Genomic DNA, 15,023 nt, shown 5'->3' with positions numbered 1-15,023 from the left:
CAGTTGTTTTTTCTAGTTTTGCTATTACTTGTTACTTAGAATTGAAGTGCATCTGCAAAAGGTGTTAATTTTGCTATGCAAATTTTTAGTAGGCTGATACATCTATAAAACAGCCAATAATATATTTCAATCCTATTTTTTATTCTCTCAAAGAATATGAAGACATCACTTTCCATTAAACTTCTGTCTTGAACCTTCCCCATTGGTCTGAAATAAGGTTGTTCATCAGTTTTATGTTTCTATCCTGCTGTGTCTTCTATGCCTTGAGAGGCACACAAATAAACCATTCAATCTTGTGTATACCATGGAGGTGTTTCTGCTTGTACTTTGGCTACACTTTATTGTCTTTGCCATGTAATAATTGCTTATGCAAACTCTTTGAAACCAGTCCCCAAGCAAAGGAGTAAGGCAACCATCTTGCCTCCCATTTTTTTACTGTTAGGTTTTTAACACTGAGTTTTTTGCAATCACAGCCTGTTGGAAATGTCAGAGCTTATTAGACATGAAATCATTAAATACTTTACTGGCAAAACAGGTCTACACCAAATAATTCAATAAACTGCTAATAAATACATTGTGATAAATGTAACCTTACATCCTGAGTAGAAAGTAAATACACCAAGATACAACTGCACATTGGTGTCTTTCAGATGCTGATAGCTCACCTGAAACATCTTCCTCTAAACAAGTTTTTTGCCCAGGGACTACTTGGTCAGGCAAACATCAACAGATGCCTGAGAGCTGAATAGCATAACCTCGGAGATGCAGGCCAGTCTAATGGAATGACACACTTCTGCTGATGCCTTTTATCTGCATCCCCTGTGAGATATTAAAGCTGTATTCAGGCTACTAACTCAGTGCTCTTAAGTGTGACACCCTGAGTAGAGGAGGATTAACTGAGTGTTTGAAGCTGTTACTGACTTAAGCTGTTTGCCTCACACTTTCTTCGCAGGACCACCATGGACATCTCATGACATCAGGAAAAAAGGGTATTTTAAAGGTTTGCAGCAAATCCAATCAAATCTTCCAGATTATATGAAAATGCCTTCATCCTTTCTGGCGATGGTGGCATTATTTCTGGGGTTTTTTAATGGCTTAACTGAAGAGCACACAATTATCCTCTAATGTGTAAGACTATTTGCTACAGCTGAAACCAAGGAAAATTAACTTCAGTGTCAATAGGGAGCTCTGCAGCTAGCCCAGGTGAGTGGGAGTGGTACTGTTGTTTCTCCTCCATGAATATGCAAGGCTTTCAATCTGTATGTGCTTTAACTTCTAACTTTTTTCCGTTTTATGGGCACACAACTGGGCTCTGGGTGTTCTGCAAATAGGGACATCTTATGGGTTGGATTTAAAATCCATTCTGCTTCAAGAGATATAATTATGAAGTGATCACTGTGAAGTCCTGCCCAGAATCCTGCCCCAGGTCTCATTTTGTCTCTGGAACTGTGGCCTGTCTGTACAAAGACCACATCTATCACATATATCGATGTCCCTGTCACATTACAGCCACTCAATGATTGATTTCACAGATTGAACACAGTTTTTCCTTCATCTGCAGGCACCAAGCTTCCTCAAACAAACCTTCACTTGACCTATCCTATCATCTCTGCAAATTTTTCTCTCCAAGCAGAATCAGTTAATCTCCAGGGAATAATAACCCCCTCCTTGCAGAAAGACATCTAGCTGAAAGAAATTTTTTCTTTCAGCTTCTTTCAGCTATAATACTATGTATTACCAATCATAGTAATACACTTTGCAAAACTTTGCTTTTCCAGTGACACCATATTCCAGATGATACTATTTCTTGCCTGGATGCTTGCCTGTCCTTGCAGTATCATGTTTTGATACACCATAAGACAAATGAATCTAGTCTTCTCTTGGATTAAGCAAATGAGTGTTTTCATCCTCTTACCAGGCCACTTTTCTCCCCTGCTGTGCTAGGGTTCACCATGACCTTAGGTACTCCAGGATACCAAGGAGAAAGAGAATCCTGAGTTCACAGCAGAGCATGTCAGGAAATTAAACCAATTTTCCAATACCTAACAGAGGCTCAGGTGAAAAATTTCTAGCAGTCACTCTTTCTTCCTTAGCATGTGATACATGGAAATGTCACTATCCTCATTTAAAACTTCTGCATCAACTGACAGTCATTACAGCATAAATAACAGCGATTTTTCTCTTTAAAAATTTAGAAATTGAGTGGGATGAAGATGGGACCTAGACAGGTGGTGATGAAGTTAGCACGCCCCAGCCAGCCAGTAGGTCTGGCCTGCACAATTTCCATGCTCTGAGTGTCCCACTGAGCTCAGAAGGGATTCAGAGGCTGGGCACACATCAGTACTTACCTGCAAAAGTGCTTCCAGAGCAGTGTTTGTGCTCTCACTCCAGCCCAGGTGGGAGGTCAGACAGAAGCAGCCACTACATCTGGCAGACTCAGCTTCCAGGGCAGCAGCTGAGTCCTGAAGCAAAAAGCATATGAGAGAAGTGCTGGATATCACAGATTTGTGGAAAGTGAATAAAAGATTAGTGTGTTGGTTTTGACTGGGACAGAGTTAGACACAAAACAAGAATGATCACACAAAATACACAAGATAAACTAGCAAAAAACCATAATACATGATTTTTCCAATGCAAGCAGTGAGCATTCATGACCTGACCTTGCAAGTACGGATTGAATGGGTCCTAATCTGCTCTACCAGATAGTCTGGCTCTGCACAATAAAGTATAACTGTTCTTATCATTGAACTTCATATCTATGTCTAAAATCAAATAAACCCTATGTTCTCAAACCTGTTTTATAAATTCATATTCAAATTCCACCTGATAGAAAACACAGACTGCTTTTGTTAATGAACACAAGATTAATTTTTATTACCACTTCCTGAAAAGTATAATCTGAGAAAGAGCTTTTGCTTTTATAGCTATTTTAATACACCAACTTGAGAGTTTTTCTCTGACTAACAAACCGTGCTGCTCAGAGAGGTGGGCAACAGAGTGTTCAGAGCCCCATTTAATCTGCTCTCAAATACTTCCCCATCTCTGGAAGTGTTCAAGGGCAGATTGGACAAGGCTCTGAGCAACCTGACCTAGCTGAGAATGTCCTTTCGAGGGGTTGGACTAGATAGCCTTGAAAGGTCCCTTCAAACTCAAACTATTCTATGGTTCCACAAGAAACAATAAAACAAGAGCTAAAAGAATGTCTTGTGTTGATGGCAAAGGACAAAACTGACAACAACCAAACTGAGAACGACTGAGGAATGTGATTTTGCCAAGATCAGAAGGTCTGTGGTCTGATAACAGAAGAATGGCAATAAAGATGACATCTTATTGCGTATATCATTCCTGTTACTCTACAAGCAAGGCAGACTGTAAGCCTGAATATGCCTCAAATGAGGAAATATACAACGAGCAATCCATTGTCTAAGAATTATGAAAAGAGAAATAAAATTCAGAAACAGAAGCATCACCCTGAAATAATCTTTGATTTAGAAATGATATTGAGCAGCAGTCCAAAAAACAATTTGATATCACCAGTAAGTAAGAAAACAAGAGAAATAGTCAGGAATCAACAACTGTATCCTTTCCCATTGCTGTAAACCACAGCTGATCCTTGCCAGACCACTTAGACAAACATTTGTGTTTTTATGTGTGTATGAGTGAGTGAAAATCTAGGGCTGACTGAAATCAGGGGTGTTTAAATAATTTTCTCTAAGTTCTCACAAGTGGTTTTCTCCATAAATTTCCCACAAAGCTGAGGAGAAAAAGGATGTGACTGTACTATGACATCAAACACCTAAATTTAACTACTACAGGTATCTAAGCTGTGGATCTGTTTTATTTGCTAGTAAGGTCATAGCCTTAATGTCTGCTCTGAGGTGAACTAAATTGCTCTTCTGACTCCAACTGTGTTCATTAGATTTCCATTGACAATAATGGGCCATAGCATGTTCTATATGCATCTAAATATGAAAAATCTAATTTAAAGAATCTTAATATCTGGCCCAGTATCACTGTCTTGTTCTAGATGTATCTTTCTTTGCATGTGTCTCCAAATCACAATTTAGAATTTTTTTTTATTAATGTCCTTCTATTTTACAGTGTAAACAACATTTTTAATGCGACCAATTAGTATTTTTTATTACTTTGTTCAAGTAACAGCATTACATATACTTAATTTATGCTAAAATTATGTATTTATTGAATTCATGTTTCATTTTGTACAGTAGAATTTTTTCACACATTTAAAAATTGACATATTCATAACTGCTCTAGTTCTTTGGTGTTATTTATGCTTAGCACAAGAGGGTTAATGTTGGCTGGGTTAATGCTTCCTGAAAGATTAACAATGTACAGATTATGTAAGGTGAAATTCAGCGTATCTGGAGCAATTATTTGCTGTTTAGCTCACATAAATTTTCCATTTTTCAGAGATAACATGCCATGGAAAAATGTTCAGGTATTTCCATTGAAACAGATCAGATTGCATTTTATTTTTTATAGTGAGAGTAAACTCCTATTCTTGAAAGTCCTGACAGCAGTGATATCTGAAATCTTTTGTTTAGGCACATAGCAACATTCATATTTAATGATAAAGTAAATTCATCTGCACTTGGCTGCCAATAGTTTAAGTGCTGAATTAAATACTCCCATTTTCAAAAGAATGTGATTAAATCTCCTCTTTCTTTCATGCCATTCTTGCTTGTAAGCTCACTATGGCTATACAGTTGTGAGAGTACATGTAGAAATCAAGGCATTGGGGTTTTATTAGCCAGTTTTTCCTGTACCTGTGCTGCAACTTAACTTACATTTCTTTGTTTCTTTGTGTGTGGTGTTTATTGTACCATCCAAAATCTCATACAATTCAGTATGTAGACAAATTCTAACAAGTCTAGTAGTTTGCAAAATGTTGCTTTTTAAAACTTATTTACCCGTCTTAAGGAATAGCTGATTTTAGAATGAATCCAAAATCACAGAATGGGTCAGGTCAGAAAGGACCACAGTGGATCATCTGGTCCAGCCTCCCTGCTCAAGAAGGGTCATCCTAGAGCACATAGCACAGAATTGCATCCAACTAGACCCTGTGCCACTGATTGCAACCCTCAGGGACCTGCCATTCAGCCAGTTCTCAAGTTCTGATAATTCTTCTTGCTGTTACCCACAAGGACCCTTCAAAACTTCATTTTGGTTGTGTTTATGTTTGCCCTGATCTGGGTCACTACAGGGAGCTTCAGGAAGAGCTATCTGCTTTGCTCCTCACAGTGGCTGTGCTGTGAAGCCAAGGAAAGAATGCTGCACTGGCAGTGCAGGAGGAATGGGAATGCCTCCTCCTGATGAGGAGCCCCCTTTCATCCCTTTAACTGGAGCTGGAGCCTGTGGAGTTTTCCAAAAAGCTTGGCATCCTTCCATCCACACACCTTTGACAAAGCTGAACATGGATGCAGCTCTGAGCAACCTAATCTGGTTACAGATGCCCCTGCTCACTGAAGAAGGGTTGGAACTAGGTGACTTTTCAAGATCCCCTCTAACCCCATCCATTCTATGATTCTACACCTTCTTTGCTATTATAGTGCTATAGTGTTGGGTATTTGTCCACAATTTTAGTAAATATTTATTTCTTTTCATTTACAGCCACAAAGCAGATGTCTAAATACAAGGGAAATGCAGTCTAGAGTTGATACGGAAAGAGTTCTCCTAGTCCACATATACCCCAACCATGGTGTAATGCACACACAAATTTTGATAATAATTGTTTTTTCATGTTTGTCAGAGGAGGTATGATGTAAAAAACATCTATGGAAAATGAAAGATGAGTGGTAGAACATGAAACTCTTTTCTTTCTTGATTGCAGTAACAGATTTGGCTTAACCTGTTGCCATTTAATTTTGCCAAAAATGTCAAAAGTCACTATGTAAATTATCCTCAAGAAGAATTGTCCTTAGGCTAAAGTTTGAAGGGATTCTTTCTCTGTTTTGATACATCAGTATCTATTAATGCTTAGTATCTGCCTAATGTGATTTTTGAAATAGATTTTTTAAAATTGTAGCTTTTATCTTCCATAAAGTGATTTTACTGGTTTGTTCCATTTTTCCAAGCTCAAAATCTTATTTTTCAAAATGCAAAATATAAAATAAACTAAAACTGAAATCTAAGCCTGACTCCCTTATAACCCAGTTTAAAACTGCTGTTGTCTTTTCTTTTTCAACAAATAAATAATATTTGACAACCTGAAACTGTTCCAACTTGTCTTTTTCTCTTCTAACCCTAACTCATATTCTGTTGATTAAGGTGGTCTCACAGAAAGGGGGAAAACTGCTGCAGATCCTGATATATCACAATTTTTTTTTTTGGTCTCCCACATAAGTGGGAAAAACCCCCAACATTGCTTTTATGAGGTAGTGAAAACATCCACTACCACATACTGCAAAAGCCTTTGTATCATTCATTGGAAATGTTATAAAAGCATCCTCTAAACTGGTCCCCTAAGAAAAGATAGCTGAAAAGATGCCTGGTTTGGCAATCCTGCAGGAGATTGTTTTCAGTGTAGGTGAAAGCTTTGCAGTGTTATCCATTTATCTGGGCCCTGCAAGGTGGCAGAAGCAGGTCAGTGGCAGAAGTTCACACTGTACATGAATTGCAGGATTATGTCTCTGCAAAGCTGAAGAAGTTGCCTCTACCTGAGTGAGTGAAAGATTTTTGCATTAAACACCTTTTGGTATCAGACATCACAGCCTCAGATAATGGAGAGAACCATTATCTGCCCACCTTGCAGGGACTGTGGGGAAAATCCATGCCTTAAAAATTGCAGAGCTCTGAGTCCAACACAGAAGTAGTTGCTTGCCTCACTTTCTAGGATGACACATTGTGTTCAGGACCTATGAGAAGAAGCTTGGCCTAAACAGATGGACAATGCAAAACAAGAGGGTGGAAAATTTACAGATGGCACAGAAATATTCTGAGGAATGAAGCCAACATTTTCAAGTAAAAATTCTCAGAAACCATGCACACAGTAAAAGAAGCACCTTCTTTGCAGGAAGCTGCTCAGAAGTGTTAAGTCCACCAATGTAGACAGATCCTGGTTATTTATTTCAGATTTAATTTTAGTTTCAGGCCTTAAGTGAGCATTCAAGGTTGAAAATCTTTGTCTGTTGCTCACTTTAATGCTCCCAACTAGGAGTAAGGTAGGCCAAGCAAGTCATGCCATGACTGAGTCAATCAGCCTGACTCCCAGGCACCAAGATCACTTTCATTATCTAAAGAAGAATTAGAGCATCCAGCACTTGTTACTCATGGGCATCAACTCATAATTTTGGACAAAAGTTTGTTCCAGAAAAACAGCAAACCCGACAGTCTGTGCTGACACAGAAAACACTTTACTGCAAGATTCTCTTTCCCTTCTTTTAGTTTTCTTATTTTACTTTATTTAGTTTATCTTTTCCATTTTTCTCATTCTATTTTTTATCTCATTTAACCTTCTCCTGAAATTGTATTCCCAAATTAGTCTCCTATTTCTCTAATCCTCATTCAGTAACTCCTACAATGGTGTAAATAAGGCTTAGGAATCAGTGTGCTGAAATTCTTCTGTGATTGACAAGTGAATGGATAAAGAGCATTCAGATTTCTGAAGGTGGTATTTCCTACCTCTGACTGACAGAATGAGTTCAGGACAGATGATATTAACTTCCTCTCATTTTTTTTTTTCTTCTTTTAACCTAGCCCAGATCTTTATTTTTACTCAATGCCTTACAGGACTAAAATTTCTCATTTCTCTTCTTCCTTCTGTTCTCTTTCCCTGTGATGTCTTCACAACCTTGTCTTTTAGCTTTCTTTTTTTTCCTCTTTCAGAAAAATATAAATTTAATTTATACTATTTCTCTATGGCTTTTCTTCATATTTAAGAAACAAAAATCTCTAGTGATGCAAGGAAGGACTTTTTAAGGTTGAAGAGTGGATACAATTTTAAAAACTGATGACAAAGTATCGTACAGTATTTCACTTAGTTTATGTAGTTCACAAAACAATGCTTTGCATTTCAGAATACGTATCAAAGCATCTGGTTATATGTTCACAATGAATGGACATATATCTATATGGAAGGATAGTCATGTATGCATATCTGTGGATATATATTATAATTTCAAAAACAAGACTATCAATACAAAATGTAAATCTGTCATAAAAACACATAAAGGACCCAAATGACTGAACTTTTACTTTCCAAAAAGCAGCTGGTTTATGATTAATTTCTGCATTTTTTCCAATAAAATAGAGTGATTATTAATTTCTACTAGTAAATTAATGGCTTTGAGTCTTCTTTTTCTGCACAGGTCATATGGCAGTGCATTATCTTTTTTTTGTGAAGAAGACAAATGTATGAACATCAAGAAGATATCAATATTTTACCAAATTTGGAACAATTTTGCTATTGCAGAGGGTAAATTCCATGTACTTTCAGCAGAATTTGTCCTACAGAGTTATGGATTCAGTTCCAGTATTTCCAGTATGACATGACAGACAGAGGACAGTGGACTTGTAAATAAAGCCATCTAATTAAACCCAAGACATTTCTTAAATCATAGCATATTTGAAGGGCATTTAATTTTTTATGCCAAAGCATTATGAACACATGATCCTTGAAATGAATTCCCAAAGTAAATTTGGAGGCAGACAATCATATCTTTTTGTGGAAAGAACAAATTTTTTCTAAATGCTGTATCTTCTATTTTAAAGCCTTTGAAAGCATGTTTAGAATAACTACATGTCAGACAGTTATTTAAAGGAGAATGAGAAATTAGCAGTGTGCAATTCAGAAAGAAACCAGAATACCACTGAGTTTGGAAATCCAGAGAAGGAAGCCCCTCTTTCCAGCCAAGCTTTGCCTCATTCATGATTGCTACACAGCAGCAGTTCTCCTTCTCCTGGGCAGTAAAACACACTTCTATGGAACAGTTCGTTGAACTGGCATTTTCACCTTACCCTAACTTATGATGCAGAAAGAACAGTTTATTTGAAACTACTTGTGGAATAGTTTGAAAAACTTCCTGTGTTACTTTCCTCAATTGTCTGTGGGTCTTGGGCAAGCAAATTAGAGGATGGCTTTAGAAAATGCCAGGATAGCACAGACAGAACACGCATTCTCTTGATGGAAGAATCCCAAGAGGAGCAGCAGAGCTGACATGTGAAACACATTGGTTATTAAACAACACTTCAGGGAATGTAACAGAAGTGGATTTCCCAGCCATGCCTCAGCTAATAAAGACGAACTGCAGTTCCTACTGTATTAGTAACTCTCCTGGAAAGGTAATTATTGAGATGATATGGAAAACAATCCCATTTGCTGATAGCTTTTGAGATGACCTTCATTTTCATGCAGAGTGAAAATAGATTTTTTTTCCCAATGAAATTCTGTTGAAACAACCCTTTAAATTTCAAGAACTCAAGTGTGATCACTAGTAATAATTAAAAAGTCCTGCCAGAGATTAATCATGCTATTAAATTCTGCTGAAGATTTCTGAAAATCAACACATCTGAAAAGTATTTCAGCCATAGTAAACTGGATATTTGAACATCTTTTCATTTTAATGATATTAGTTTTTGTTATAATGTAGAAAAATAATGCGAATGCTACCACTCCTCTCTTGCAACAGTGCAACCGCTTCAGTAACACGAATCTTATTTTGCAACTTCTCTAAGAAATTAGTTGAAAGGAATAGGAAACAAATGCAATGGAGAACAGAGATATTTTGTGATCCTCATTCTTCATGGGTTAATTCAGATCTCTTGTTTTCAGAAATGATACATTTTTTTTTTATTTGGCATTATTTTTATTATTTCCTATCACTTTTACACTGGTGTTCTTTTGCAAAGATAAAAACATTTTGGACTTGTACTGATGTAATTTGAGGCAGAATGAAGCCCTAGAATTACAGGGAGAACAATGTCTGAGATAACCATACCAATACTTTCAGTAGAAGATCAGATCATTTTAGCTTGCCAGTTAAAATGTGCTTAAACAACACCAGTTGTTTAGGATGACAGTTTCCATACTAAAAACCTGGCTGAGTCTGAAAGCTTTAAAAAAAAATTAGCAATAATACTTTGGTTATTTACAAGCAGGAAATAAGGAAATCCAGATTGTTTTCTACGTAATAAAAAAAATCTGAGGTCTTTTCTTGCCAATATTTTAGCCCCATCTCACTCTTTCTGTCTTCCCCTTTTCCTTACCTTATGACATGTTTTTGAACTTGAGCAAGATTTGGTCATTTAAAGGCTGAACCTGTTATTGTCCCTGTGAAACACCATCTTAAATGGCTGCATTGTAAACTTTAAAGTGCCACTGACACACACCTAGAGAGACCTGAGAAACAGAAGTCAAAATCCTCAGAAATTCCATACTCACTGAACACATTTAAGCTATACAAGACTTGTAGTGATGAGTAACCTGTTCCTACATCATGTTCACAAAGTGAATGATTTAACACACACACACATTTAGATTTTTTTTCATTTTCCTGGCTGTCTCAGCTGTTCTGCCTGGGACAAGAAGTGAAAACTGCAACCATATAATCTGTTTTTTTAAGTATTAAGCACTCACACTGTAACAGTTGTTAGAGGAACCACTGCTCTAGACATATGGCTTACTAAAAATACTACCTTATTTGAAAAATGAGGCCTCAGTCTTCTTGGTTAGATACATGAAATTAATGGATCCCTTTGACCTTAACCTCTCCATACTTCAGCTTCCTTCACATCAGATAAGGATAAAATATTCCATCGTTTCACATGGCATAAAGTAATAAATCAATGCATTTTGTGGTGCTTCCAGATGCAAGTGATACATCTCATAGAAAAATCTGTGAGAAAGGCAATGATTCATAGAAGAATTTCAATAGTATGCACTGTCAGCTGTAATGAATTAGGTAATATTTTAAATATGTGCTTCTGTGTCATAATACATAAGCATTGTGATGCCAAATAAAGACTGTAGATGCATTTTTCATTTTGGCACTTACAAACTTTTTAGTGCTTGGTTTCTCAACCTTACTCACATTTTTATCTTTGTGCATATGCCTGTAGTCTTTAGAACAGTGGATTTTGCTTTTACAGCACTATAAGTCTGTAGTTAATGTCAAGTTCTACAGGCCCTGGATAGAAAAGGACTTATTTTTCAGTGCCAAAATTGTTTTTCATTGTAATTGTTATTAATCACTACTGAGAGTATTTTGCATTTACAGTTTTTCTGCCTGTATGACCTGCCTTGCATGTTTGCAACTCCTGTATGAGCTAAAGAGACATTGAAGAGAAAATGTCCCTTACTGTTCTGCAACCTAATCTTTCAGTTGCTGACCATCAGGAAAAATAAATTATCAACACACTAATGGAGAAAGGATTCACTCTCACTACAGGCTATGAAATCACATAAATAGACAGCAGAACACATAACAATTTATCATTTCTTGCCATTTCACCTCTAAAGGACATTTTTACTGCCCAATTTGTTTTAGCATCACTTGACTTTGAAGGTTAGAAATTTTTGTCTGTGCTGCATCGCCTCAGACTTCATAGGATTTTTAACTGTTGCCAGCTAAAATCAGCCATATAAGTGTGTCTTTGATGTTAAATCCAGAGATGTGAATGGAGTTAGCAGGAATGTGAATGAAGTAGCAGGAATGTATTTTCAACTTTGTTTTGTCAATGGCCTACTTACATAAGGGCTTTCAATTAATAAAGGAATAGCTTAACCTCATAAGAAAGTGTCAGATTTACAAAACCAGCGTTCAGGGAAAGTCATAGCTTGATGCTTCAACTAGAATTGGAATACACAAGAAACTGCAGTATTGAATATCTTAGAGTTGATAGAAAACTATAGATTCATTTCAATACCAGAGCTAAAGCCAACACAGAAAAACACCAAAAGTAATAGATGCTCTGGCAAATTCTGCACATTGTCAGAAGAAGAACTGTTGTTTTATTTGTATGCTGTTCAAGCAGGCAGATTTCTAGAAACAGCCTTTTAAAAAGTGCATAGCCAAAAAGACTGAGTCTCAACATAATGGCAGCAAGTAGGTCACAAAGAAAACAGCAACACAACAAAAATAAAACAGAAATAATCCTGAGGAGGAAAAAACGTACACACAAAAAAACCTCCAACAAACAAACAAAATAAATTAAAAAAAAAACCTCAGGGATCTAGCTGAAACAATCATTTAAATCCTAATGAAAAAAACAGGTTAGACAAAATAATTTCTCTAAGAGAGGTCAGTATAAATCCAGATCAAGAAAGATTAAAATAGAAACAGGAGAAGTTCACCATAGCAAATCAATTTTACAAAGCAAAAGTCCTTTATCTCAATGTTAAATTAGAGACAAACTAAAAGCATGCAGAGAAAATCATATAAAAGAATAACTGCAACCTTTGGTGTAATACATGAAAGTTAAGCCTGGAATACTATCCATATTTTAGCAAATGTAACGATCAAACACATTAAGAGAAAATAAAACTTTTGATGAATCCTGTACATTAGAAATACCCCAAAATCCCAGACAGAAACAGAGTCCTGTGTACAAAGAAACTATTCTAAGCAATGCATTATGAGCAAGATACAGACCTAACTTGTTTTATTCACTGGAACTTTTTCACAACAAAAGTGATGGGCTTTTTCAATAGATTTACTTTGCTGATACAAATTTATCCATAATGATGGTCGCACAAATTATGGGTGTTATGATGGCATACAAATACATGTTTATGTGCATTAATTAGAGGTAGTAAGTTTCTAGGGAGCAAATAAAACACCACAAAAAAAGACCAGCTTTTAAACATGAATTCCTAAACTTGCAAGAGGTTAAAGTTCATTTGACTGTGCACTGCATTGTGGTTTCCATGTTGCATCAATAATGCCAATGTTTTAAACTTTCCTACAAAATACATAGAAACCAATTGCACTGCAGTTAGAAGGGAGTGTGCATCACACATTTCAAACATCAAAACAATAATGTTCTATTTTGTCTCCTAAATGCTTCATCAGAATTTCCAAAAGACAAAAGGAGCTTTAAAAATACATTGAAAGGTAACAGGACCACGCCATCAGCATTGTTCTCCATAAATTCCCTGTAAATACCAACCAGCCAAATGTGCTGTTGCAGATCTGACTTGATCACATGTCTGATGTGCCTGTACTCTTCCAACCTTCTTCCAGAGATACAAACGGTTTCATTTTGTCAGAATAATATCCAAAACTGTTCCTCCTTTAAATTTTTCTACTTGATATCTAAATGAGATAATGATCATGATTCCATCAAGTAAGCATAAAAATGTATGCAACTCTAAATAGCTGGATCTTATGACTTCAGTTAATGAGAAGGTCCCTTAATATGGTACAGGATTAACAGAAGGCATGTAAGTGATAACGAATATAAACAGCACTGGACCAACCCAGCTAATGCCATAACAAATACTTGTAGGATGTACCTCTAACATGAACTTCAGAAACAGATTCCCTAAGAGGTTTCTGTCCCATTCTTCTTCTTTTATTTTAATAATAGTTTTCTGTTTACATCCTACAAACTGAAATTCCAAGTCCCTGTCTCACTAAACTCAGACCTCAGGAGAAAACCTCCACTGCACAGAGTTTCCCTTGAGTCTTCAAAATTAATTCAGGTACGTACCATGGATAGTCTACTCTTTCAGTTACTCAATGATTTATTAAAATTATGCTGGTCTTAAAATAGACCAGTATTTTCTTCTCCCTGAGCATACGAATGATTCAGCCTTATCCAGGGGCATGAAGACCTAACTTAGGAGTAAGGAAGAGGAACACAACACATATACAAGCACTGGTATGTGAAAGACAACTTCAAGCTATCTTGGGCAAGTTCACAAGCTGTCAGCACTTCACTGTCCCAAAGGCCAGTACTAAGACTTTCCTTAGATTATGGACATTGGGTTGAAAGAGCAGTTATAGTTAGATTCTAGGCTTTTCCAGCCACTAACAAAGGTTTAGGAGGTCTTTACTACAGATTGCTCACCTACATTAGCATTTAAGCAGGTAAAGAATATAAATACATGCAAAAAATTGCTGAGCTTTTAGAATACTCTCTGCTTTTGTAGCTTTAGAATGTTAAATAAGTGACTCGATTTCCTTTTACCAAAGAAGAAAGGTTAGTTTCAACACGTCATTTTTACACTCATAAACAGTTGTTTCTTCTAGCACAATCTCATGGATTAAAAATTCTCAATAAAGAAGTTTGCTAAATTACTAGTTAATCTAGTCTATTCCTCTATTAATGCAATATTAGCAATATAAAAAAAATTAAATATATATTATAACAAAACCAGCTCTTTGTGAATATCAATATTTATTAATTGGTATAATTTACTTACAATTAGCAGATAGCAACATCATTGGCTTGTTTTGTAGTTATATGAGTACAAGTTTACTTAATCCTCATGAATATCAAAAAGGAAGTTTACCCACTTTTTTTTTTAACTTCATGTTTTTATGCTACTTTTCCATTATTTCTCTTGGCAATCTGCACAGCTGAATTGAATCTCTGTTTGCCTTTCTCATCTCAGGTCTCAAAATCACTAGACAGTGACCAAAGGTGATTGCCAATTATTAATAGGGAGTTGTCAGTACTTGTTTTACATTTTACAAGTACTGCATCAGTGTAGGGAGATAGAACATAAGTAAATGAAGATGGTATAGAATGTAATCTTATCCCCTAAAGAGTTGCAGCTGAACCAATTACTAAAGATTAGGAGCAGGCATGATGTTAACAGGCTGCACCTGCAGCCAATCAGAAGAGTGTTATAAAAGAGTGGATTGGTGGGAACTGGAGTCAGTTGGCTGCTGTGAGGACAAGGATGTGTCAGTGCCTAGAGGAGCTGCCTACAAGAAACACCAAGGAGGTATGGAACTCTAGCAATATGGAACCCTTGCAATGTAATGATACTAGAACTCTTGCACTATAATGACGACACATAAGTTGCGATAATGTTAAATGGCATTTTGCAAAAATTG

The sequence above is a fragment of the Ammospiza nelsoni genome, chromosome 3 (assembly GCF_027579445.1).
Source record: "Ammospiza nelsoni isolate bAmmNel1 chromosome 3, bAmmNel1.pri, whole genome shotgun sequence".
NCBI lineage: Eukaryota > Metazoa > Chordata > Aves > Passeriformes > Passerellidae > Ammospiza > Ammospiza nelsoni.
Note: the sequence above shows the minus strand (reverse complement) of the source record.